Source organism: Salvelinus sp. IW2-2015, linkage group LG20 (assembly GCF_002910315.2).
Source record: "Salvelinus sp. IW2-2015 linkage group LG20, ASM291031v2, whole genome shotgun sequence".
Taxonomy (NCBI): Eukaryota; Metazoa; Chordata; class Actinopteri; order Salmoniformes; family Salmonidae; genus Salvelinus; species Salvelinus sp. IW2-2015.
The window spans coordinates 31,865,516-31,892,935 of NC_036860.1; the positions used below are offsets into that span (position 1 = coordinate 31,865,516).

General features: G+C 41.7%; 1 protein-coding gene across 3 annotated transcripts in view; it reads right to left on the reverse strand.

The window, feature by feature from the left end:
- Window positions 1-27,183, reverse strand: part of LOC111980372 (galactosylgalactosylxylosylprotein 3-beta-glucuronosyltransferase 1-like) — a 68,846-nt gene extending 41,663 nt beyond the window's left edge. The window contains exons 1-3 of one of the 3 annotated variants that reach the window (XM_070449343.1): window positions 26,768-27,183; window positions 6,740-6,928; window positions 6,557-6,652 (exon numbers count right to left, since the gene is read on the reverse strand). The gene's annotated coding sequence lies outside the window, so the exon portion shown is untranslated. Of the gene's footprint in view, window positions 1-6,556; window positions 6,961-26,767 lie in introns of those variants that run through there. The other 2 variants (XM_024011097.2, XM_024011096.2) reach the window with 2 other exon arrangements.
- Window positions 27,184-27,420: the final 237 nt, after the last annotated feature.

Genomic DNA, 27,420 nt, shown 5'->3' on the forward strand with positions numbered 1-27,420 from the left:
CACCTTCAAATTAGTGAATTCGGCTATTTCAGCCACACCCATTGCTGACAGGTATATAAAATTGAACACACAGCCATGAAATCTCCAAAGACAAACATTGGCAGTAGAATGGCTTTACTGAAGACCTCAGTGACTTTCAACGTGGCACCTTCATAGGATGCCACCTTTCCAACAAGTCAGTTTGCACAGAGCTCTGACCTCAACCTAATTCACCTTTGGGATGAATTGGAACACCGACTGCGTGCCAGGCCTAATCACCCAACATCAGTGCTGGATCTCACTAATGCTCTTGCGGCTGAATAGAAGCAAGTCTCCACAGCAAGGGACAGAAGAGCTTATAATCACCAATGTTTGTTTTTAGAGATAGTTTACCTACATCCTTGTGTTAACATGCTGTGGCAACTCAACACATGGCAGAGCACACCTTTCATATTAGGATGCTGAGTATTGCTATACAACACACCATTACTGGTGGCAACTATATAACCAATACGCTATTAGATTTGGATCTCTTGGAATTGTATTTTCCCGGTGTGACCAGTTTCCCTAAAACAAATAGTTCTGCACTTTACAACATTGCTTTTTTAATGAGTCAGTCTAGGTAAATAATTTAATCAGTCTAGGTAAATCATTTGATCTAATGGCGTAGAGTAACCAAATACCCAATTGAATGTTCCGTTGTTTGATAGTCATTTTCTATAGAGCTTGCGGTTGCGTCACAAATCAGCTAGCAAAATGCACCAGGCGCCATGTTGGAAGACCAAAGTCAGCCTATTGGAAGTTATCCAATCGTTCACATGGCTGGCTGCCTTTTGCTACCACTGGAAACTTCGGAAGATTGCCCATTATTTCGTTTTTTAAGGACCCAGAAAACGGAGGAATTTGGAGAACCTATTCAAGAAAGTAATTATATTTTGAAAATTATCAAAAACGATTATTAGCTAGCTAGCTTTCTACAGAAACGTAGTGTGCAGGCTAACTCATGAGCTGCTATGTAATGTTCACTAGTTAACGTTAGCTAGCTATAAATTATTTAAAGTTATCTAAGTGAATTAAATATCACCAGCTTGCTAACTTCATGTTAGCTGGTTAGCTATCTTGATGTATTTATCTTTGTAACTCTAAATGCATTTGTAACTAGGTTGTTAGCTAACAGCCATGGAACTGTCAGAGAAGGGAGACTAGGCTACTCTGGATAGGGCAGGTACCTTTGTGGGAGGACATTATGGAAATATTCTCCAGTTCCATTCCCTAGCGAGAAACTGAGGACAGAGAGATATATAACGAGCAACATAATATTCAATACTGTCTATTTGAGTATAATTATATGTTAGCACATTTTGTGAACAAAAATAGTTTAAAAAAGTCACAAAATGTATAAACCTATTAAAACTGGAGCAGGCCAACCCTGCTGAGTGTGCATGCTTCTGTATCAGCCCAGCATGAACACACCTGATTCAATGTATCAAACCTTATTAGTTAATAATCAAGTGTGCTATTGCTGGAACAGAAGTCTGCTCCCCCATAGATCAGGGATCAGTGGAGCAAGGTATGGTATTGACTTTTTGTCCACCTATAATTATGCTTTAGTAAAAACAGCCTACATGTTGCTAAAATGTCTAACCTTTAGATACGAGTTAGCTTAGTTCTACACTTTGAAATTATATGAAAGTGTTGATTATATGTGTTAAGTATTTAAACTGAACAATTATTCAATATTAACTAGTGTCGATGTTGATTAATCACAGATTGCAATGTTACAATAAAGAGGGGAAGTGAATGTCTCTAATTTGTCTGTTTTTCATTGTATTCTCAGATTACCTTTTTGTTTAGTCATAAGTTCTCCAATTAGTTTTATTTGATTGTCACCATTCTTTATCAGCCACGTGACCCCATTTTGCAGCTGATGATAGCATGTAACGCCAATGCAGCCATAGGCCTACAGCAGTGGTTCCCAATTCCAGTCCTTGAGTAACCCCAACAGCACACATTTTTGTTTTAGCCCCAGACAAACATACAGCGCATTCTGGAAGTATTCAGTCTCCTTCACTTTTTCCATATGACCTTCAATGCTGCAGAAATGCTTTGTTACCCTTTCCCAGATCTGTGCCTCAACACAATCCTGTCTCAGCGCTCTACGGGCAATTCCTTCGACCTCAAAACTTTGATCTGACATACACTGTCAACTTTATATAGACAGGTGCGTGCCTTTCCAAATCATGTCCAATCAATTGAAGTTACCACAGGTGGACTCCAATCAAGTTGTAGAAACAACTCAAGGATGATCAATGGAAACAGGATGCACCTGACCTTAATTTTGATTCTCATAGCAAAGGGTACTTACATAAATAAGGTATTTATTATATATATTTTTTATACATTTGCCAAAATGTCTAAAAACCTGTTTTCGCTTTGTCATTATGGGGTATTGTGTGTAGATTGATGAGGGAAAAAAAGATTTCATACATTTTAGAATAAGGCTGTAACATAACAAAATGTTAAAAAGTCAAGGGTTCTGAATACTTCCCGAATGCACTGTACCTGATTCAACTAGGAGTGCCTGGTGATTAGTTGATAAGTTGAATCAGGTGTGTTTGTCCAGGACTAGAATAAAATGTACTGTTGGAGGTACTCGCGGACTGGTGTTGGGAACCACTGGCCTACAGTGTGATGGCATTAGCCTTATGGGCATTTGCAATGCAGCCCGTGCCATTGTGCATCTGAAGCAGTGAAGCTTAACATTGTCTACGCTAAATGTGTTTAAATTGTAAAATAAATAAAATAGTTGGTTTATAAGAAACACGTTCAAGCTGAACCTCGGCAAGGCGGAGCTGCTCTTCCTCCCGGGGAAGGACTGCCCGTTCCATGATCTCGCCATCACGGTTGACAACTCCATTGTGTCCTCCCAGAGTGCTAAGAACCTTGGCGTGATCCTGGACAACACCCTGTCGTTCTCAACCAACATCAAGGCGGTGACCCGTTCCTGTAGGTTCATGCTCTACAACATTCGCAGAGTACGACCCTGCCTCACACAGGAAGCGGCGCAGGTCCTAATCCAGGCACTTGTCATCTCCCGTCTGGATTACTGCAACTCGCTGTTGGCTGGGCTCCCTGCCTGTGCCATTAAACCCCTACAACTCATCCAGAACGCCGCAGCCCGTCTGGTGTTCAACRTTCCCAAGTTCTCTCACGTCACCCCGCTCRTCCGCTCTCTCCACTGGCTTCCAGTTGAAGCTCGCATCCGCTACAAGACCATGGTGCTTGCCTACGGAGCTGTGAGGGGAACGGCACCTCGGTACTTTCAAGGCTGTCTCTTATACACATCTAGATGTGTATAAGAGACAGCCTCTGGCGTGCTCGCCTCCCTACCTCTGAGGAAGTACAGTTCCCGCTCAGCCCAGTCAAAACTGTTCGCTGCTCTGGCACCCCAATGGTGGAACAAACTCCCTCACGACGCCAGGTCAGCGGAGTCAATCACCACCTTCCGGAGACACCTGAAACCCCACCTCTTTAAGGAATACCTAGGATAGGATAAAGTAATCCTTCTACCCCCCCCCCCTTAAAAGAGTTAGATGCACTATTGTAAAGTGGTTGTTCCACTGGATATCATAAGGTGAATGCACCAATTTGTAAGTCGCTCTGAATAAGAGCGTCTGCTAAATTTACATTTTATGACTTAAATGTAATGTAATGTATTCAATGGGGCTAGGTAAAGCAGAGAGAATACTTTTAATTTCACCCACACAACAATATAGTGTTTTATTAAAGTACAGAATGTTTACAATGTCATGAACAATAGTCTTTAACACTTTTCAAAATACATTTTATACATTCATATGATTTATAGGGGCACTTCTGTCTTGACGACAAGGTGAAGGTGCTCTCTACTCAAATGGCACAACAGAATCATTCAGATAGTCCAAAGTACAGCATATGACAACCATCTCGTATAACTGAGGGATGTCTCCTTTTATAGCTGGGAAAGGACGAAGTAGAAGCAGAAACTGTTGCTGCTGCAGCATTGCTCATCTTTACAGTGGGAATCCGGTCGACATGGGTGTCTTGATAGAGGTCAAGTGGTGAACCTACAGTACATAAACAAATGAAAAGCACTCCTGATGTTAGAATATCACTTCTTCAGGTAACCTATACCATCAGGGGACTTAAGTGTATGGTTGTGTTTAATTCATTCGGGTGTTTTAGTTTCATATAAAGATTACATCAATTGTTGGGCTGGAGCAACCAATAGTCAACAAGGCAGGTTGTCCTATGTCCAGTTTTTAATTAGAAAAAAAATGTGTTTATTATATATATATATATTTTTTTAAATTCAATTTGCATCTCCCCTATTCATGGTCATGGCCAGAATGCATCCAGCTTTTGTCAAATTTATGTAATATTTTACATTCCGTAGCAGATTAGAAGAATTTCTGCAGCAGGTTAGGAAAATTTGGTAAGGAAAAGGGTTAGGGTTTGCTAAAAATGCATTTTTTGTAACTTTTGACCTTAATTTGACAAAAGCTGGATCCCTTTTAGCCAGGACCCCTTTTCGGCCAAGATTACATGGTTGCATTCAAAACAAGGTAATTTTTATTGATCTGTTGTCAGTGTCAGTAGAGTAGGTCTAGGCTACTATCGTACTAAAAAATATTCTGCTAATGTCTCCAGTCATATATAAAGTGTAGTAGAATTGCATGAAATATTTATTAAAGGCTACATTTCTCCTGTGCAAAGGAAAGAAACATCTCTGATATAGCCCATAAGCCTATGTCACTATGCGCTTATTAATAGCCTAAATTATTACTATCCAGTCTACTCATCACATTAGGAATAGTACGCTTACATTCGTCTGCAAATGTGTGTCACGCATGCTCCCGCCATTCCCCCCTGGCGCTCGAGGACGCCAGGCTCCCCAGCATTGCGCACTCCGCACCCCTGCATCAGCAATTATTGGACTCACCTGGACTCAATCACCTCTGTCATTACCTTCCCTATATCTGTCTGGTTCCCTGCTCTGTTCCCTGCTTCTGCATTAATGTTTATATGTCCTTGTATACCCGTGTGCTGACGCTGTTTCTGTCCTGTTACCTGTCTGTTCCTATTAAATGTATGACTCCCCGTACCTGCTTCTCTTCCCTGGCATCATTCTTTACAATGTGATGATAGAGGCATGCAATCCATTGTTATAAAGGTGTATTTTTATTGTGAAAAAATAACTTCCCCAAAACGTGAAACTCACGCGACACATGCTAATAGCTAGACTACAAGCTATCTAGCTAGCTAATGTTGGCAAATTTACTGTATACAGTGTTGTTGTTAACATCTGATTAGCATAACAGCTAAACTAAACTCGAAATTGATCAGACTTGACTTACCAGTAACGAAATAATCGTAGCAGACCCTGTACTGACAGCTGTCTGGGTTTAGGTCTTGAACTTTTCTGACAGTTCTTGAGTCTTATCTCATTGTTATCACCAATGGTCAGTGGCGATTGTAGCATGTAAATCTTGGTGGGGCAAAAAAAGAAAAAGTGGGATGCATGCCAGCAAAGCCACTACACAACACAACACTAAACAATACATTAATTGCACTATAACGGTGACAAACGGTGCCCACAAACTGATAGGGCCTATATAAAGCTGTCCCAACAGCAGTCCCAACACCTTACCACTGCTACACCTGGTTATCAGCGGAGCCTAGTCTGGCAGCGAAACAGTTAATTCAGCCTCATTTACTGCCATTTAAAAAACATAGCTGATATGGCTGACTTTCTTACACAAATGTGGTTTCTACTGACAATTAAGATGCACAAACTATGGCATAAGAGGACGACAAGGGGATAAGAGGCAATCCATAATTTCGATTAAGACATTAATGAGCAAGCGACGACGGACGTAGTCAATAACTATTTGTTCAGCACTTTTGAAATGTACAGCGGCAGAATTCAGAACATGGGCCGTTCTTACAGTCCTTTGCGCACACCAAGCCAGAACCGTAGGATAAAAAGGGGCATATAAGCAAACAATGAAAGCTCTTATATTTGATGATTACATTTCTCTTAAACAGGTTATAGGCTACATGTGCACCACCAAGTTAGAACAGTAAGTGAAATTAAGAGGTGAAAATAGACGAAATTATTAGGGTGAGGCACACCGTTTGGGTCTTCGCGTATCCAAAAAGATACACGTCAAATAACACTATTTGACATGTTAAATCAGCTTTTAATTTGACACTTCAAATAACACAATTCTATTATAGAATGTTGTGTGTGCTCAATTTGCACGTGCAAGCCAAGCGTCACCACTACTACAGTAGCACTGTCAAAGCTGTACAAAAGAAGTCTGCAAACAAGCACACACCAGACCACGAACAATGTGTTTACAATACAGTGTTAGTGAAAATAGACCAAATTATTAGGGTGAGGCACATGGGCTACTAACAGCTTACTACACAACATACACTTAGTATTACTTTCTAATCTACAGTATACATGTCTCCCTTGCATATTACATAATTTATGCAGCAGCATAAAGTTACAAGACATTTTTGGACTCACCTTGTGCTGTGCTCACTTAAACAGGAAGGTGGCACGGCGGTCCTTTGTGGGCAAATTTTTGTCAAAGTCTGGCATTCTCTATTTAGGGTGGAAACTCTGAAAAAAAAACACAGCCACTCCATTGAATAGCAGGCTAGTGGTTGCTTTGCAATGCTTGCAGTTAGCCACTGATTACTTCCAAACCTCTCATTGTTGAATTTGCGATTTCCAACTTGTTGGAAGGGACCCATAAAGTCAGCTTCCTCCTCTTTCCCCAGTGAACTTCACAAAGTGATTTGCCCCGCTGAGGAGCTATGAGTCTGAGCAGGCTGATCTGGGTACCGCGAGGTATCCAATCCACGGGCAGCAGGGTCGTGTCCTCAGTGCCAGTCCCTGTGGAGACAGAAGAGGTCATCCTTCTGGAAGAATGCTGCTTCTCATTCCAAAAACAAAGGCTGGGATTGTTGAAAGCTGACAGAAAGGGTGGGGGTGGGGCACATGGTGGGACAATGGGATAAATCCTATAAAAATGTAAGAGCCCTCCAAATGGGATTTTTGCTTAGGGATGAGGTATTATAAAACTGTGATGCATAAGTGATACATAACATTCAGGTAATTTATCTGCAGTACAAGCAACAGTCACATGGGCAGTCAGACAGACAGTCATGACATTTCTTTTCATTCGCTTTCATTTCATGACGAGCTTTATGAAAGGGCCACATTCTGAGCGGACATCCTTAAGCCCCCGAATTGCCACCTATTTGACATGGTAAAAATAAACCTCTAATATAAGAAGTTGCCCAGATTGTAAAAAAAAAAAAAAAATGGCTATATGAGAGGCAGTACAGTGAGACATTTCTATATTGGATTGAGATTGGATTGAGGAACATGTTGATAGTGGTAGTCAAGCAGGAAATTAGCTAAATACTTTTGGCAGGGGGATTAGAATGCAGTTGTTTCTCTGAGGAGTGCATGCAGCAGGTGTTTTGGAAGAGGAGGAAGTGTCTGCGAACTCCCTGCCCTGTGAAAGAGCAGTCGAGATCAAAGCTACTGTATTACAGAGTGAATCAAAGGCTGAATCAGCGTCTGAAATGGCAATGTGAAATTAAAGAGCACCCAGAATATTGTATTAAATGGTGTATACACTGGACTCAATGACCTCTTCAGAAAATAAAGCATTTGTTCAAATTCTTCAAAATTTGTCTCAAAAAACAACACGTGACATTTTCTTTATTATTCTTTTGTTTCTGACAGTTGAGAGAAATTATTTTTTGTCTGACAGGTGAGAGAGACAGCATCAATTTCTTGAAAAGGCATGCATCCCCTCCTCCTTTTTCAAGGAAGATATTGGAAGAAAATTTAACTTTAAGAGCATTTAACTTTAAGGGTCATGATGGGATATGGTGGAAAGTAGCTAAAAGAAATAAGAGTACATACACTTGATGACAGAGAGGAGGGTGTCCTTGAAAAACCCCGAAATATGATTCTGCCTGTTGAATCCTTTTGAATGACAAGTCTGTCTTATTTCCTCATTCCAAAAGATAATACAATCTTCAACAAATGTTGTCATTTCATAAAAAAAGGCTTTGTCAGTGTGCAAGAACGTCTTCGCTTGATTAAAGCTTTATATTCCAACCAGTGTTTCACTACATGTAATTCAACTAGTAATTTAACTACATTTTGCAGTATGGTGGTTTAACTAAATTAAAATCTTCGTAGTGGGATTAACAAGAAGTTGTGCTTTTAAATGATGTACGGCACTTGTATTTTCATTAACGTTTAATATTACAATTTTTGTATTTTGAATTTCATGCTCTGCAATTTCACCGGATGTTGTCGTAGGTGTCCCGCTAGCGGTTCATGTGCCAAAAGACAATGCAGTTTTAAGGAAAATAATAGTTTAAAAAATACTTACTAAATAAACTAAAGTGAAAAAAAATTCAAGAGTAATAATAAAATAACAATAACGAGGCTATTTAAAGGGGGTACCGGTACCGAATCAATGTGTGTAAATCCGGGACAATATTATTAGTATGATATGTTACCTTTGTATGGTATTTATTAATTTGTGGATGTCCATCATCCATTTCGTATGATATGTTACAAATTACAATTCATATAATATGTTACATATTGCAATTCATACAATATGTTACGAATTGCAATTTGTACAATATGTTACGGATTTTCAAAATGTATATTGGGCTCCCGAATGGCACAGCGGTCTAAGGCACTGCCTCTCAGTGCTAGAGGCATCAGTACAGACACCCTGGTTCGACTCCAGACTGTATCACAACCGGCCGTGATTGGGAGTCCCGTAGAACGGCGCACAATTGGTCCAGCGTCGTCTGGGTTTGGCTGGAGTAGGCTATCATTGTAAATAGGAATTTGTTTTTAACTGACTTGCCTAGTTAAATAAAGGTAAACAAATGACAAATAGCTAGGTGGCTAACATTAGCTAGGGTTAGAGTTATGAGTTAGGTTAAAGGGTTAAGGTTAGGGTTAAAGGTTTAGGGGAATGGTTTGCTAAAATGCTAAGTACCTAAAAGTAGTAAGTAGCTGTAAAGTTGCTAAAATGTGAAAGCTGTTAGAGATTCGAACAGGCAAACTTTGGGTTGCTAGGTGTTTGTGTTTTACGGCTATCCATCCCCACCCATGATTAGACATGTGGAAGTTTTTTTCCTCAACCAGCCTGGTCTAATATCTTTCCATTGCCTTGACAGTCCATTCACTCAAGTCTTCTAATAAAAGCAGTTGGATGCTCTTGAAACAGGCTCTGTTCATGGTAAAGGATCAGGGAAACTTACAAGAGTTTCAGGGAGGGATAACAAACCCATTACTACACTGTAAATACCACCTATTCTTCACTGTAAGTTGGGAAAGAAAGCCTTAAAAGTGTGTGCCTGCATTCCTGTTTCAGTGAAACTCATCATTTGGACTGTAGAAAATAGAATGCCTTGGCAACATTCTCCAGCATTGCCTAGTTAGAAGGGGAAAAAAACATTTTTGCACAATCGCCAATAAAGTGGGGATGTGATATCATTGATCTCTCCGCCCTGGCCTCTACCAACTCTGTCCACTCCTCCATTCTCCCAGTGCTCTTTCATTACAGTTCTTTCCTCTTCCACACAGTCTGTATACCTGGTATTATTCCTCCCATTGTAAAGGAATATAGCCGAGGTCAGGTCTTGCACCTTATCCAAGGCAAGTTATCCAAGAGGAGCAGCATCTACAGTACACCTGCTCAAAGCACTTTCCTATTAGAGCACCAGCATGCTGCACTAATGTGATGCTTCAACAGTTAGGTTATTGCATTGAAATAGAGTGACACATGCATTTTATTATTTTGTAGTTTGAGACAATTCAAATAATTGTTAAGGATGGAAAATTATTAATTGTTTTCTGACAGATTTTCAGAGGAACTGAGTATCTGATACAGCACCTACTCTTGAGCTCAGGTACAGAGAGCAACATATTGCATCTATGTGGCATTTCTCAAGACAGAAGATTCTAAACACAACCTACAGTATTGTATGATTTAGGTGAACTGTTAAATCAACTGATTCACATAAAATAATATTTGGAGCCATATTGGAAATACATCCACTCATCTGCACATAACGCTGTTATAGTTCATCTTCTTTCATCTTTCTAAGCCCGATGTAAAAAAATACAATATCTCTATCTCTGATAAATGTCTCTCAATGCTCTCTCTCATTATTGAGGTAGGGTATGAGAGTACAACCATAAATGAACCATGATCAACGTCTGCTTTCAGTCAAGGTTTCTGAATGAAGCAACACATTGGTAGCCAAGGCCAACTTTTGAAGATAGCTTGGAGTGAGATTTCCTATCGTGAATACCATTGTCTCCACCCCTAGCCGGGGGTCTCCGCTAGGAAAATACAAAAAAATCACAGGTCAGGTGTTCTCAGGATTCTTTTAAAGTTTAATACACACTCAAAACTCAACGACTTGGTTTGAAGTTACTTTGAGATTATTTGGCCATGAAATTTTGAGTATAGTGGGCTTTCAGTTGACGTATAACGCCTCCTGGCGGCCATGTTGGAAGACCACCACATTAATTATTCTGACAACAACACCCCACATTGCATGATAACAGTGCCTAAAACTAGTTGATTCATCGCCACGGTCATTTTATGTGGTGTATTTGGCTGCTCTAACAAGGCAGGAAAGAACGGGGAATAAATATGTTTACAGATTCCCCAAAATCACGAAACGCCATTCATTGGTGACACCAATGAGACAAGACTCAAGAACTCTCAAAAAAGCGAAGAAACCTTTTTGCCCTTCAAGACCTGATCCCAGACAGCTGTCAATACAGGCAGGGTTTGCTACAATCATTTCATCACTGGTAAATCAAGTCTGATCCATTTCGAGTTTAGTTTCGCTGATATGCTAACAAGGTGTTAACAACAACACTAACTTAGTTAAAATTAGTTAGCTCAATAAGCTTGTAGTCTAGCTATTAGTATGTGTCACGTGAGTTTCCACATTTTGGGGAAGCAATTGTTTCACGATAAAATGTCCCTTTTTAATGAAGAATTACATGCCTCTATTATCGCATTTGCAGACTAATGTAAGCGTACTATTCCTAATGTGATGAGCAGATTGGATAGTGATAATTTAGGCTATTAATAAACATGTAGTGGCATAGGTTTCTAGGCTATATCAGAGACTTTTCTTTCATTTTGGACAGGAAAAATGTGGCCTTTGATAAACATTTCATGCAATTTACTACTTTATATGACTAGAGACAGCAAAATCCTTTTTAATATGATGGTAGTCTAGGTTTACTCTACTGTCTGACACTGAAAAACATCCTTGTCTTGAAAGCAACCATGTAATCTAGGCCGAAAGGGGCCCTGGCTATAAGCGATCCAGCTTTTGTCAAATTAACGTAAAAAGTTATATTTTTGCATTTTAGCTAACCTTAACCTAATTCTCCTAACCTGCTGCGTAAATTCTCCTAATCTGATATGAAATGTCAAATATTACATTCATTTTACAAAAAAGCTGGATCCTTTCTAGCCATGACAATGAAAAGGGGAGTCACACATTACATTGTACAATATGATGTCCAAAAGCCCGGAGGACATTATTGTCCAGAACAACTCCAGTGGTTATCATATATTCATATGATAATTTGATAACTTTATTCATAAGAGTAGGGAAAATGTATGGACATTACATAATAGGACAAAGAACTCAATGGGATAGGACAACCTGATGTGTTGACTATTGGTTGTTCCAGCCCAACAATAGATTTCATCTTTATGTGAAACTAAAACACCTGAATGAATTAAAAAACACTTAAGAGCCAAAAAAACACTTAAGAGCCCTGATTGTATACAGTGGGGAGAACACGTATTTGATACACTGCCGATTTTGCAGGTTTTCCTACTTACAAAGCATGTAGAGGTCTGTAATTTTTATCAAAGGTACACTTCAACTGTGAGAGACTGAATCTAAAACAAAAATCCAGAAAATCACATTGTATGATTTTTAAGTAATTCATTTGCATTTTATTGCATGACATAAGTATTTGATCACTACCAACCAGTAAGAATTCCGGCTCTCACAGACCTGTTAGTTTTTCTTTAAGAAGCCTCCTGTTCTCCACTCATTACCTGTATTAACTGCACCTGTTTGAACTCGTTACCTGTATAAAGACACCTGTCAACAACACTCAATCAAACAGACTCCAACCTCTCCACAATGGCCAAGACCAGAGAGCTGTGTAAGGACATCAGGGTTAAATTGTAGACCTGCACAAGGCTGGGATGGGCTACAGGACAATAGGCAAGCAGCTTGGTGAGAAGGCAACAACTGTTGGCGCAATTATTAGAAAATGGAAGAAGTTCAGGATGACGGTCAATCACCCTCGGTCTGGGGCTCCATGCAAGATCTCACCTCGTGGGGCATCAATGATCATGAGGAAGGTGAGGGATCAGCCCAGAACTACACAGCAGGACCTGGTCAATGACCTGAAGAGAGCTGGGACCACAGTCTCAAGAAAACACTTAGTAACACACTACGCCGTCATGGATTAAAATCCTGCAGCGCACGCAAGGTCCCCCTGCTCAAGCCAGCGCATGTCCAGGCCCGTCTTGCATTGACCATCTGGATGATCCAGAGGAGGAATGGGAGAAGGTCATGTGGTCTGATGAGACAAAAATAGAGCTTTTTTGGTCTAAACTCCACTCGCCGTGTTTGGAGGAAGAAGAAGGATGAGTACAACCCCAAGAACACCATCCCGACCGTGAAGCATGGAGTGGAAACATCATTCTTTGGGGATGCTTTTCTGCAAAGGGGACAGGACGACTGCACCGTATTGAGGGGAGGATGGATAGGGCCATGCATCGCGAGATCTTGGCCACAACCTCCTTCCCTCAGTAAGGTCGTGCATTGAAGATGGGTCGTGGCTGGTTCTTCCAGCATGACAACGACCCGAAACACACAGCCAGGGCAACTAAGGAGTGGCTCCATAAGAAGCATCTCAAGGTCCTGGAGTGGCCTACCCAGTCTCCAGACCTGAACCCAATAGAACATCTTTGGAGGGAGCTGAAAGTCCGTATTGCCCAGCGACAGCCCCGAAACATGAAGGATCTGGAGAAGGTCTGTATGGAGGAGTGGGCCAAAATCCCTGCTGCAGTGTGTGCAACCTGGTCAAGAACTACAGGAAACGTATGATCTCTGTAATTGCAAACAAAGGTTTCTGTACCAAATATTAAGTTCTGCTTTTCTGATGTATCAAATACTTATGTCATGCAATAAAATGCTAATTAATTACTGTAAAACTGCATACAATGTGATTTTCTGGATTTTTGTTTTAGATTCCGTCTCTCACAGTTGAAGTGTACCTATGATAAAAATTACAGACCTCTACATGCTTTGTAAGTAGGAAAACCTGCAAAATCAGCAGTGTATCAAATACTTGTTCTCCCCACTGTATATATATATCATTTAATTTGGAATGTGTAAAAGACTGTTGTTGATGTTGTAAACATACTGTGCTTTAATAATAGGCTGTTGTTGTATGGGTGAAATGAAAAGTATTTTGTCATCTCTGCTTTGCCTAGCCCCATTGAATAAAACGTATTTCTTATAGGCCAACTATTGTCATTCTTTTACAATTTAAACACATTTAGCACAGACAATGCAATTGTTGTGGTAGTCTTAATTAACCAAACCATCTTCATTATCACAGTAGCACCTCCAAGTTGAACTTGGTAGTAGTAGTTGTATGTTTTTAGCTAAGGATCCCATCATCTCCTGCTTCCAGACATTTCACCACCTAGATTACAATAGTTGGATTTGCACTTAACAATTTCATGTCAGCACAAGGCATGTAAAAAATCTAGTATAATGATTAGCCACATATACATACATTGTCTGCTGGTATTGCTTTTAAATTGAGAATATATAGCTGAACAATGTAAACAATGTGTGAGTTAAGCTTTTCTCCACTTCAGATGCACAATGTCAAGAGGTGCATTGCAAGTGCCCATAAGACTAATGCCATCATACTGTAGGCCAGTGGTTCCCAACTCCCCGAGTACCCCAACAGAACCGTTTTATTGTAGCCCCTGATTCAACTTCTCAGCTAATCATCAGGCCCTCAATGAGTTGAACCAGGTATGTTTGTCCGGGGCTACAACAAAAATGTGTGCTGTTGGGGTTACTCAAGGACTGGAATTGGGAACCACTGCTGTAGGCCTATTGCTGCATTGGCGTTGCATGCTATTATCAGCTGCAAAATGGGTTCACAAGGCTGATATCTTGAAAAAATAGTTACAATCTAATAAAACTAATTGTAGAGCTTATGACTGAACAAAAAAGTCATGTTAATTTGAGAATACAACACAAAAACACAGATACATTTAAGACAGATTCCCTTCCCCTCTTTATTGCAGGTTTGTGATCTGTGATTAATCAACATCGACACTAGTTCATCTTGAATAATAGTTAAGTTAAGAATTAAAACAAGTTTAAACACTCAACTTCAACAAATGAACACCTCCATATAATAATAAGTATACACGTAAGCTAACTCATATGTAAAGGTTAGACATTTTACTAACAAGTAGGCTATTACTACAAAAGCATAATTTCAGGTGAACAAATAAAAAGTCAATACCAGAGGTGGCCAACCTCGCTGCACTAATTCCTGATTCACTGGGTGAGTAGACTTCCGTTCCAACCAAGCAATAGCACACTTGATTATTAACAAATTAGGTTTGATACATTGAATCAAGTGTATTAGTGCTGGGTTGGAACAGAAGCATGCACACCCAGCAGGGTTGGCATGCTCCAGTTTTAATAGGTTTATACATTGTTTGAATTTTAAACAATATTTTTGTTCACAAAATTTGCCAACATAGTTACACATACAGTTGAAGTCGGAAGTTTTAATACACTTAGCTTGGAGTCCTTAAAACTAGTTTTTTAACCACTCCAGAAACGTATTGTTAACAAACTATAGTTTTGGCAAGTCGGTTAGGACATCTACTTTGTGCATGACACAAGTAATTTTTTCAACAATTGTTTACAGAAAGATTATTTCACTTATAATTCACTGTATCACCATTCCAGTGGGTCAGAAGTTTGCATACACTAAGTTGACTGCCTTTAAACAGCTTGGAAAATTCCAGAAAATTATCATGGCTTTAGAAGCTTCTGATAGGCTAAATTACATAATTTGAGTCAATAGGAGGTGTACCTGTGGATGTATTTCAAGGCCTACCTTCAAACTCAGTGTAAGTATAAACACCATGGGACCACGCAGCTGTAATACCGCTCAGGAAGGAGACGTGTTCTGTCTCCTAGAGATGAACGTACTTTGGTGCGAAAAGTGCAAATCAAATCCAGAACAACAGCAAAGGACCTTGTGAAGATGCTGGAGGAAACAGGTACATAAGTATCTATATCCACAGTAAAACGAGTCCTATATAGACATAACCTGAAAGGCCGCTAAGCAAGTAAGAAGCCACTTCTCCAAAACCGCCATAAAAAAAGACAAGACTACGGTTTGCAACTGCACATGGGGACAAAGATCAGACTTTTTGGAGAAATGCCCTCTGGTCTGATGAAACAAAAATAGAACTGTTTAGCCATCATGACCATTGTTATGTTTGGAGGAAAAAGGGGGAGGCTTGCAAGCCAAAGAACACCATCCCAAACGTGAAGCACGGGGGTGGCAGCATCATGTTGTTGGGGTGCTTTGCTGCAGTAGGAACTGGTGCACTTCAGGAGGAACTGGTGCACTTCAGGAGGAACTGGTGCACTTCACAAAATAGATGGCACCACGAGGAAGGAAAATATGTGGATATATTGAAGCAACGTCTCAAGACATTAGTAAGGAAGTTAAAGCTTGGTCGCAAATGGGTCTTCCAAGTGGACAATGACCCCAAACATACTTCCAAAGTTGTGGCAAAATGGCTTAAGAACAACAAAGTCAAGGTATTGGAGTGGCCATCACAAAGCCCTGACCTCAATTCCATAGAAAATGTGTGGGCAGAACTGAAAAAGCGTGTGCGAGCAAGGAGGACTACAAACCTGACTCAGTTACACCAGCTCTGTCAGGAGGAATGGGCCAAAATTCACCCAACTTATTGTGGGAAGCTTGTGGAAGGCTACCCGAAACGTTTGACCCAAGTTAAACAATTTAAAGTCAATGCTACCAAATACTAATTGAGTGTATGTAAACATCTGACCCACTGGGAATGTGATGAAAGAAATAAAAGCTGAAATAAATAATTCTCTCTTCTATTATTCTGAGATTTCACATTCTTAAAATAGAGTGGTGATCCTAACTGACCTAAAACAGGGAATTTTTACTAGGATTAAATGTCAAGAATTGTGAAAAACTGAGTTTAAATGTATTTGGCTAAGGTGTATGTAAACTTCCGACTTCAACTGTATAATCCATGGTACACAAAGATGTATGTACCCTTATTATAATTTTTTTTTTTTAAATCACCCCTTTTTTCTCCCCAATCTTGTGGTATCCAATTGGTAGTAGTTACAGTCTTGTCTCATCGCTACAACTCCCGTACGGACTCGAGAGAGGCGAAGGTCGAGAGCCATGCGTCCTCCGAAACACAACCCAACCAAGCCGCACTGCTTCTTGACACAATGCCCATCCAACCCGAAAGCCAGCCGCACCAATGTGTCGGAGGAAACACCGTACACCTGGCGACCGTGTCAGCGTGCACTGCGCCCGGCCCGCCACAGGAGTCACTAGTCCGCGATGAGACAAGGATATCCCTGCCGGCCAAACCCTCCCTAACCCGGGCGATGCTGGGCCAACTGTGTGCCGCCCCATGGGCCTCCCGGTCTCGGCCGGCTGCGACAGAGCCTGGACTCGAACCCAGAATCTCTAGTGGCACAGCTGGCACAGCTAGCACTGCAATGCAGTGCCTTAGGCCACTCGGGAGGCCCGTATGTACCCTTATTCAGTTGGGAAATTCTTTGGGACCTCTTCGTCTGCAGACAGGATTTCATGGTTCTCTATCTGAGGACCAAAAACATTAGAAAGAAACAGGCTGCATTATACAGAAAGTAGACAGCCCTTAATATTATGCTGCTATATCTCTCGGTCCTCCGTTTTTCTCGCTAGGGACTGGGACTGGAAATTGAGAATATTTTCATAATATCTTCACCCAACGTTTCCTGCCCTATCCAGAGTAGCCTAGTCTCCCTTCTCTGACAGCTGTAAGTGCTAGCTAATCCTTTCACCCTCTTGTGGGCTGTTAGCTAGCTAGCTACCTAACTACAAATGCATTTCGAGTTACAACGACAAATACATCAAGATAGCTAACTAGCCAATATGAAGTTGGCAAGCTGGTGATATTTCATTCACATAGCTAACTAGCTAACGTTATACAGTATGTAAAGTTAGCTAACTAGCTATTTGAGTTAGTCTGCGCACTAAGTTTATGTAGCAAGGTAGCTAATAAATCTGCCCCTACACCCAATCCAAATTACACGACATGACCAAAAGTATGTGGACACACGCTCGTCGAATAGCTCATTCCAAAACCATGGGCATTAATATGGAGTTGGTCCGCCCTTTGCTGCTATAACAACCTCCACTACTGTCGGCATTCCAATTGATCACAAAGGTGTTCGATGGGGTTAAGGTCAGGGCTCTGTGCATGCCAATCAAGTTCTTCCACACCGATCTCGACAAACCATTTCTGTATGGACTTTGCTTTGTGTTGAGGGTATTGTCATGCTGAAACAGGAAAGGGTGTTCCCCAAACTGTTGCCACAAAGTTTTACACCACTCCAGCCGACGCTTGGCATTGCGCATGGTGATCTTAGGCTTGTGTGTGGATGCTCGGCCATGGAAACCCATTTCACGAAGCTCCCGACGAACAGTTATTGTGCTGACGTTGCTTCCAGAGGCAGTTTGGAACTCGGTAGTGATTGTTACAACCGAGGACAGGCTATGTTTACGTGCTACACGCTTCAGCACTCGGCGGTCCTGTTCTGTAAGCTTGTGTGACCTACTACTTCACGGCTGAGCTGTTGTTGCTCCTAGATGTTTCCACTTCACAATGACAGAACTTACAGTTGCTCTGCTCTAGCAGGGTAGAAATTTGACGAACTGACTTGTTGGAAAGATGACATCCTCTGACAGTGCCACGTTGAAAGTCTTTGAGCTCTTCAATAAGGCCATTCTATTGCCAATGTTTGTTTATGGAGATTGCATGGCTGTGTGCTCAATTTAAAACACCTGTCAGCAACGGGTGTGGCTGAAAGCCGAATCCACTCGTTTGAAGGGGTGTACACATACAGTACCAGTCAAAAGTTGACACACCTACTCATTCAAGGGTTGTTCTTTATTTTTACTATTTTCTACATTGTAGAATAACAGTGAAGACAACACTATGAAATAACACATATGGAATCATATAGTAAACAAAAAACTGTTAAAAATATCAAAATATATTTTAGATTTTAGATTCTTCAAAGTAGCCACCTTTGCCTTGATGACAGCTTTCCACATTCTAGGCATTCTCTCAACCAGCTTCATGAGGAATACTTTTCCCACAGTCTTGACGGAGTTCCCACATATAATGAGCACTTGTTGGCTTCTTTTCCTTCACTCTGTTGACCTCTGTTGAGGTCGAACGATTTTGGAGGCCAGGTCATCTGATGCAGCACTCCATCACTCTCCTTCTTAGTCAAAAAGCCCTTACACAGCATGGAGGTGTGTTTTGGGTCATTGTCCTGTTGAAAAACAAATGATAGACCCACTGAGCGCAAAACAGATGGGATGGCGTATTGCTGCAAAATGCTGTGGTAGCCATGCTGGTTAAGTGTGCCTTGAATTCTAAATAAATCACAGACAGTGTCACCAGCAAAGCACCCCCACACCATCACACCTCCTCCTCCATGCTTCACGGTGGGAACCACACATGCAGGGTTCATTCCCTCACCTACTCTACGTCTCACAAAGACACAGTGGTTAGAACCAAAAATCTCAAATTTAGATGTATCAGACCAAAGGACAGATTTCCACCTGTCTAATGTCCATTGCTCGTGTTTCTTGGCCCAAGCAAGTCTCTTCTTCTTATTGGGAAAGGGAAAGGGGGGATACCTAGTCAGTTGTACAGCTGAAATCATTCAACTGAAATGTGTCATCTGGTGTCCTTTAGTAGTGGTTTCTTTGCAGCAATTCGACCATGAAGGCCTGATTCACGCAGTCTCCTCTGAACAGTTGATGTTGAGATGTGTCTGTTACTTGAACTCTGTGAAGCATTTATTTGGGTTGCAATTTCTGAGGCTGGTAACTAATGAACTTATCCTCTGCAGCAGAGGTAACTCTGGGTCTTCCTTTCCTGTGGCGGTCCTCAAGAGAGCCAGTTTCATCATAGCGCTTTATGTTTTTTGTGCCTAAAGAAACGTTTGAAGATCTTGACATTTTCTGGATTGACTGGTTTTCATGTCTTAAAGTGAAGTCATTTCTCTTAGCTTATTTGAGCTGTTCTTTCCATAATATGGTTTGGTCTTACCAAATAGGCCTATCTTCTGTATACCACCGCCACCTTGTGACAACACAACTGATTGGTTGAAAAGCATTATTAAAATAAATTAATGTTAAATGTTAACAGGCAATATTAACTAAATATGCAGGTTTAAAAATATATACTTGTGTATTGAAAGGCAGTGATGTTCATGGTTAGGTACACGTTGGAGCAATGACAGTCCTTTTTCGTGAATGCCACCACATCGATTATATGCAACGTAGGACACGCTAGATAAACTAGTAATATCATCAACCATGTGTAGTTAACTAGTGATTATGATTGATTGATTGATTGTTTTTTATAAGATAAGTTTAATGCTAGCTAGGAACTTACCTTGGCTTCTTACTGCATTCGCGTAACAGGCAGGTTCCTCGTGGAGTGCAATGTAATCATGTGGTTAGAGCTGGTTGGACTAGTTAAAACTGTAAGGTTGCAAGATTGAATCCCCGAGCTGACAAGGTAAAAATCTGTCGTTCTGCCCCTGAACAAGGCAGTTAACCCACTGTTCCTAGGCCGTCATTGAAAATAAGAATGTGTTCTAAACTGACTTGCCTAGTTAAATAAAGGTGTAAAACCCATTTTTTTCTTTTTTATCCGCCAAATCGGTGTCCAAAAATACCGATTTCCGATTGTTATGAAAACTTGAAATCGGCCCTAATTAATCGGCCATTCCAATTAATCAGTCGACCTCTAATACAGTGCATTCGGTAAGTATTCAGACCCCTTGACTTTTTCCTGTTTTTGTTACATTACAGCCTTATTCTAAAATGAATTTAAAAAATGTTTTTTGCCTCATTAATATAAACACAATACCCCATCATGTCAAAGCAAAAAAAAAAAATGGTGTGTTTTTCTTAACAATTTTTTTTAAATATCACATTTACATAAGTATTCAGACCCTTTACTCAGTACTTTGTTGAAGCACCTTAGGCAGTGATTACAGCCTCACATTTTCTTGGGTATAAATCAACAAGCTATATTTGGAGAGTTTCTCACATTCTTCTCTGCAGATCCTCTCAAGCCCTGTCAGGTTGAATGGGGAGTGTCGCTGCACAGCTATTTTCAGGTCTCTCCAGAGATGTTAGATCGGTTTCAAGTCCGGGCTCTAGCTGGGCCACTCAAGGACATTCAGAGACTGGTCCCGAAGCCATTCCTGCATTGTCTTCGCTGTGTGCTTAGGGTCGTTGTCCTGTTGGAAGGTGAACCTTCGTCCCAGTCTGAGGTCCTGGGCGCTCTGGAGCAGGTTTTCATCAAGGATCTCTCTGTACTTTCCTCCATTCTTCTTTCCCTCGATCCTGACTAGTTTCCCAGTTCCTGCCACTGAAAAACATCCCCACAGCATGATGCTGTCACCACCATACTTCACTGTAGGGATGGTGCCAGGTTTCCTCCAGACGTTATGCTTGGCATTCAGGCCAAAGAGTTCAATCTTGGTTTTATCAGAACAGAGAATCTTGTTTCTCATGGTCAGAGTCCTTTAGGTGCCTTTTGGCAAACTCCAAGCAGGCTGTCATGTGCCTTTTACTGAGGAGTGAATTCCGTCTGGCCACATAAAGTGCTGCAGAGATGGTTGTCCTTCTGGAAGGTTCTCCCATCTCCACAGAGGAAATCTGGAGCTCTCTCAGAGTGACCATCAGGTTCTTGGTCACCACCCTGACCAAGGCCCTTCTCCCCCGATAGCTTTGTTTTGCCGGGCGGCCAGCTCTAGGAAGAGTCTTGGGGACCTTCAATGCTGCAGGCATTTTTTGGTACCCTTCCCCAGATCTGTGTCTCGACACAATCATGTCTCGGCGCTCTACGGACAATTCCTTCAACCTCATGGGTTGGTTTTTGCTCTGACATTCATTGTCAACTGTGAGACCTTATATAGACAGCTGTGTGCCTTTCCAAATCATGTCCAATCAATTTAATTTCTACAGTTGGACTCCAATCTAGTTGTAGAAACATCAAGGATGATCAATGGAAACAGGATGCACCTGAGCTCAATTTCGAGTCTCATAGCAAAGGGTCTGAATACTTATGTAAATAAGGTCTTTATGTTTTTTATCTTTATTAATAAATTTGCCCAGATTTCTAAAAACCTGTTTTCGCTTTGTCATTATCGGGTACTGTGTGTAGATTGATGAGGGGGAAAAGGCTGTAATGTAACAAAGACTTTCCGAATGCACTGTACTACTGGCAGTATTTGTCAACATATAGAGAAAATGGAATGTCCATATAGTCCTATCTCATAATAGCCAATTAGTCCATATCTGGTCATACCATGTCTGTTATCTGTAGGGAATCCAAAAATTATATGTGCATGAAAGAAAAATATGGATTTCATATTTGTCAAATTATTGAGCATGTGCTGAAAACTCAGAAATGCAGCAGAAATCGTCCTTATTTTCAGCATATCAAAAAACATATCAAGATCCGGATATGGACCTTAGCCAAGAGATGCATATCTGGACTCAATATAGCTTCCTATCTTGAAGGTGCTGAGAAAACATAGAAATGCTACATATACAGTCAGTATTTGTCAACATGAAGAGAGAAAATAGGATGTCACATCTCAGGATATTGAATGAGTCATCCGGACGTGAAAATACTGCCCCCTACCCCAAAGAAGTTAAATTATGTGGAACTCAACATCCGCTGCGCCTTGGTCCGACATTTATTATAGCGAACGTGACAGAATGTCCCATCACACCAGGACCAAGCAGCGTGCCCAGGAGGAGATGGCATCCTGGACTTTGAAGGAGATCAAGGAGAAAATATCCTGGACTTGGGAAGAAATCCTGGCAGGACAGGATCGCCTTCCTTGGCAGGAGACACAAGGAGAGAAGGGAGGACAGCGACGACACCGGGGTTCGCGGCCACAGAGAAAGCACAAAAGACAGCCCTAAAAAAAAAAATGGGGGAGGGCACATGGAGTGGTCGGCAGAGCCGAGGAGTGAACCAGAGCCAGTCTGGGAGAAGAGGGAGAAACTGGAGGAGAGTGAAATGACAGAGTCAGAGACCGTCAGAGAGTGGATGGAGGTATTGGAGGAGAAAGAGCGGAGAGAGTTGTTAAGTTGGTGGAAGATGCACGACAGTTGCCCTAAGGAGCGTGTAATTAGTTTAATGCCACCTGAGTCAGCTCCCCGTACTCGTCCTGAGAAGTGTGTTAAAGTTCCGGTACAATTGAGGCCGGCTATACGCACCAGGTCTCCAGTGCGCCTTCACAGCCCAGTACGTCCTGTGCCAGCTCCTCGCACTTCCCATGCAAGGTGCGTCATCGGACCGGTACCATTGATGCCGGCTATACACACCAGGTTTCCAGTATATCTCCACAGCCTGGTACGTCCTGTGCCAGCTCCTCGCACTTGCTGGGTGAGGTGTGTCATCGAACCGGTACCATTGATGCCAGCTATACGCACCAGGTCTCCACAGCCCGGTACGTCCTGTGCCTGCTCCTCGCACTCTCCCTCAAGTGCACCTTCCCAGTCAGGTACGTCCTGTGCCTGCTCCCCGCACTCGCCCTAAGGTGTGTGTCACCAGTCCGGTGCCACTTGTACCAGCCCCATGCACCAGGCCTCCAGTGTGTCTCCCCAGTCCAGAGCTTCCAGCGAAGGTTCCCAGTCCAGAGCTTCCGGCGACGATCCCCAGTCCAGAGCTTCCGGCGACAGTTCCCAGTCCAGAGCTTCCAGCGACAGTTCCCAGTACGGAACCTCCAACGACGGTCCACAGTCCGGAACCTCCAACGACAGTCCAGTCGTTCCCCAGTCCCCTGCGCCGATGCCCAGTCTAAGCACGGCGTCCAGTCCTGCTCCAAGACCAGAGTCTTCTTCTGCGTTGGTGCCCAGTCCAGGCACAGCGCACAGTCCTGCTCCATGGCGGGAGCCTTCCCCTGCGCCGATGCCCAGTCCAGGCACGGCGTCCGGTCCAGCTCCATGGCCGGAGACTTCTCCTGCGCCGGTGGTCAGTCCAGATACGGCATCCAGTCCTGCTCCATGGCAGGAGCCTTCCTCTGCACTGATGTCCAGTCCAGATCTGGTGTCCAGTTCCGCTCCATGGCAGGAGCCTTCCTTGACACCGAGGTCCAGTCCAGGCACAGTGTTCAGCCCAGGTCCATGGCTGGATCCATGGGATGAGCGGGTTCTTTGGCCCGCACCAGAGCCGCCACCAAAGCTGGCGGATCCACGAGCTGAGCGGGTTCTTCGTCCCGCACCTGAGCCGCCCCCGATGCTGGCGGATCCGCGGGATGAGCGGTTTCTTCGTCCCGCACCAGAGCCGCCACCGACACTAATCAACCCCCCTACCCTCCCCATTTGGTTTCATGTTTTGTGGCCGGAGTCCGCACCTTTGGGGGGGTGGGGGGGTACTGTCATGCCCTGACCAAAGAGAGCCTTTGTTTTTCTATGGTAAAGTAGGTCAGGGGGTGACTGGGGGCTATTCTAGTTAGTTATTTCTATGTGGTAATCGTTGTCTCTAATTGTGGATCATATTTAAGTAGCTGTTTTTCCCACCTGTGTTTATGGGATATTGTATTTTGAGTTTGTGCACGTAGCATCTCTGTAGTCACGGTTCGTTGTTAGTTTATTGTTTATTTGTTTTTTGTCTTTGCTAAGTTTCACTTTATTCATTAAATTATGTGGAACTCAACATCCGCTGCGCCTTGGTCCGACATTTATTCTAGCGAACGTGACAATCACAGAAAAATATAAACCGTTGAGTTTACAAGCTTACAAACAGGGTTGTCTAACTATTTTATAATTTCTGATAATAAATGTTTTTTAATAAAAAGTATCGATTTTCTTTTATCTTCATGCGTGAACTCAGATTTTTTTTCCATATTCACATATGTTGTAGCTTAGATTCTGTTTTACATCTAAGGTTTTTGTGTTGTGCCCGCCATCGGTTGAACAATGAAACACAACATGCTCTTGAATACAGGATGGGTGTCATGGTTTATCTGGGAATAAAATAGACATTTCACCTTTCAAATGGTACTACAAAGATGGTTGGAGGTCAACAGTTCAGAGAATGTTGACTTGAATGGGAATATCTGTTGTTTTAAATTATACTGTCAATCCTCTATAGGAAACCTATTGAAATCATAGAAATATAGATAATAGAATAGAAACGAGCATTTAAGTTGACATTCGACAGTGGGTTTCCCAGTGGAAGTTAAAATTAAAATGTCAATTTCAACGGTGTACCAGCTAAATTGCAGTAATCTGAAGGGATAGGTCCGTTCTATGAATTATATTTCTATGATTAAAATGACACTCATCTTGTATTCAAGAGCATTTTCAATGCTCGCCACCTTTCAAAATTATTCCAGTCTTTTTTTTGCTTTTTTTWAACTTTCCAAGTGGAGTTGATTCAGATCCAATAACTGATAATGATGTTTATTCTGTAGACATTTTCTGAAAACATTGTCCCTGCTACCACAACAAGCAGTAGCTTGCTGGCTGTGTCTGCTGTGTTTATCATTGGCGGTTGTAGAAAGTTACTTACCACTTCCTTTCTCTCACTCTAGCAACGGAATTTGAATGGGCGGGAGTTGGCGCAATGACACACCTTGCCCAGAAGGCCAGCCCAGAACAGCGTAAGACCAACCCCCTTGTTTTCGTTCGAAGCAAAACCACAACAGAAGAAGTGGGGTGGCCTAAGGCGTTCACGACTTGTGGATTTCAGCTTTAAGGGATTGTAGTCCATTAGTCACAAAGCATTACCAGCTGTAACCCTTGATGATAGTGAGTTAGTTCTGGTAATAACTTCAGAGTCATTCCCTGGGGGAGAATCTAAGGTCTAATTTACAGGTTAGAATGTCAAGATAACCAAGAACAACATGATTAATAACCCCAAAGCAAAGCAGATACATTCTGTTGACAACTAACTTCAACAGATTAATCCAAGATCTCTGTTTCCGTATACCTCTGATCAATAAGTAAATATATTGATCAAAGCAAAATGAAAATCAGGTTAAATGAAGACTGATATGGTTTCAAAATGGAGGCCCACTTTTGTACAAAAATACTTTTGCACAACATTAATTCTAACATGACATACATTGCTCTAAATGTGTTTGCTGACGCACAGTTTAAATGATAATGCAACACTAAATCTAGACAACACATTTTTTTTTGTGTTGATTGAAATGGATGCGTCGCCAACCTGGACTCAGGGATAGACGTAACATGGTAGACATAAATCTGTCTCCCTCCATTTAGTATGATATGTTACGTTTTGTATGGTATGTATTAATTTGTGGACAATATACTACGAATTTGCAATACATATATTATATGTTTTTTTATTATATTTTTTAAAAATCCTAGGGGGTAGATCAGCTTTAATACCAGGCCTGGTTTTCCAGATTTTTCATAGTGTTCTATTGTTTTCAGTACCTGTCTTATATTATCCCCAATGTATCATCCATGTAAAAATGAATAATATCCGACAATACCTTGTTAATTCTATGCGCTGTTCATTTTGCTAGGATTTTGGCATCACAGCACTGTAGTGTAAAGGGTCTCCAGTTTTTGGATCTTTATATTTACCACCTGGGTGCTGTTCCAGTAACAGTGAAATCAGACCTTCTTGCTGAGTATCTGATAGTCTACCATTTTTATAGGAGTGGTTAAAACATGTTAATAACGGTTTTGAGAACATAAAAAAATATTTGATATACCTGAACTGGTATGCCTTCCAGCCCTGGAGTTTTCCCGGATTTGAAGGCTTTAATTGCATCTAAAAGCTCTTCCTCTGTAATTAGGCCTTGACATTAGTGTTTCTGTATAGATGTTAATTATACACTATTATTAGAAAAAAATCCTTACAATTAACTTCAGGTAGTGGAGATGGAAGAGACTGAAATTAAAAGATATGTTTAAAGTACTTTGCTTCCTATTTCAAAATATTGTTTGGTGAATCATGGCTCACTTCATAATTTGTAACAAGTTTCTGTAAATTCTACCATACTAAATGTAACATATCATACTAATTTGAGTGTCACAGATTTACAATTACTATGTTACGTCTAGTCTTTGAGGCCAGGCTGACCCTGCAGACCCATTGGACCATGACACATAATACTTTGGTCTGCAACATGTCCCTTTGTGACATCACCAAAATAACACACAGAGGAGTTCATGGCTGTATCCCGCTTCACTGCGACTGTTGAAGTTGAGATTAGAACTTACCTTAAGGTTTAATTGTAACTCCAGTTTGACAGCATTTCCCTTGTTGCGTTGAATCCAATTCTGTCTATGAAATACAGTTTGCTTTTCTATGTTTCCAAGCTCTTTTCCACCTCCAAGACAGACAGACTCAAAGCCTTTTTTCATTTAATTTCATGCCAACATTGTAGCTGGCAGTCCCGAAATACACCCGTTTGAAAGGAGAAGCAAAACATGCTCCTGAGATTCCCTCCTTGCTCCAGTTCACAAGCACAGAGATGTGGGAATGGTAGAGAAGGCTGTGGATTCTGTAGTATACATACTCTCTCTTGCTTGTTCTCTCTTCACAGCTATCTCTCTCTCTCCCTCTCTCTTAGCTCTCTCCCTCTCTTGCTTGCTCTCTCTCCCCCCTTTTGCTCTCACTCCCCTCTCTTTCTCTCTCTTCCTCCCTCCCTCTCTCTCTCAGTGCTGGTGCTAGTGATTAGAATCTGGCAGAGGGAGAGAGAGAGGCAGACAGCTTGGACCGAGACATCTGTGATTGTGTTTATATGGGAGTCTCTCCTTCGAAGCAATAACCACCCCCCACCCCTTGTAGAATGGGTTAGCTGATGGCATGTACCACTTGCTCACGGAGCAGGGTGGGTAGCCTGGCGAGAGAGAGAGAAAAAGAGAGAGAG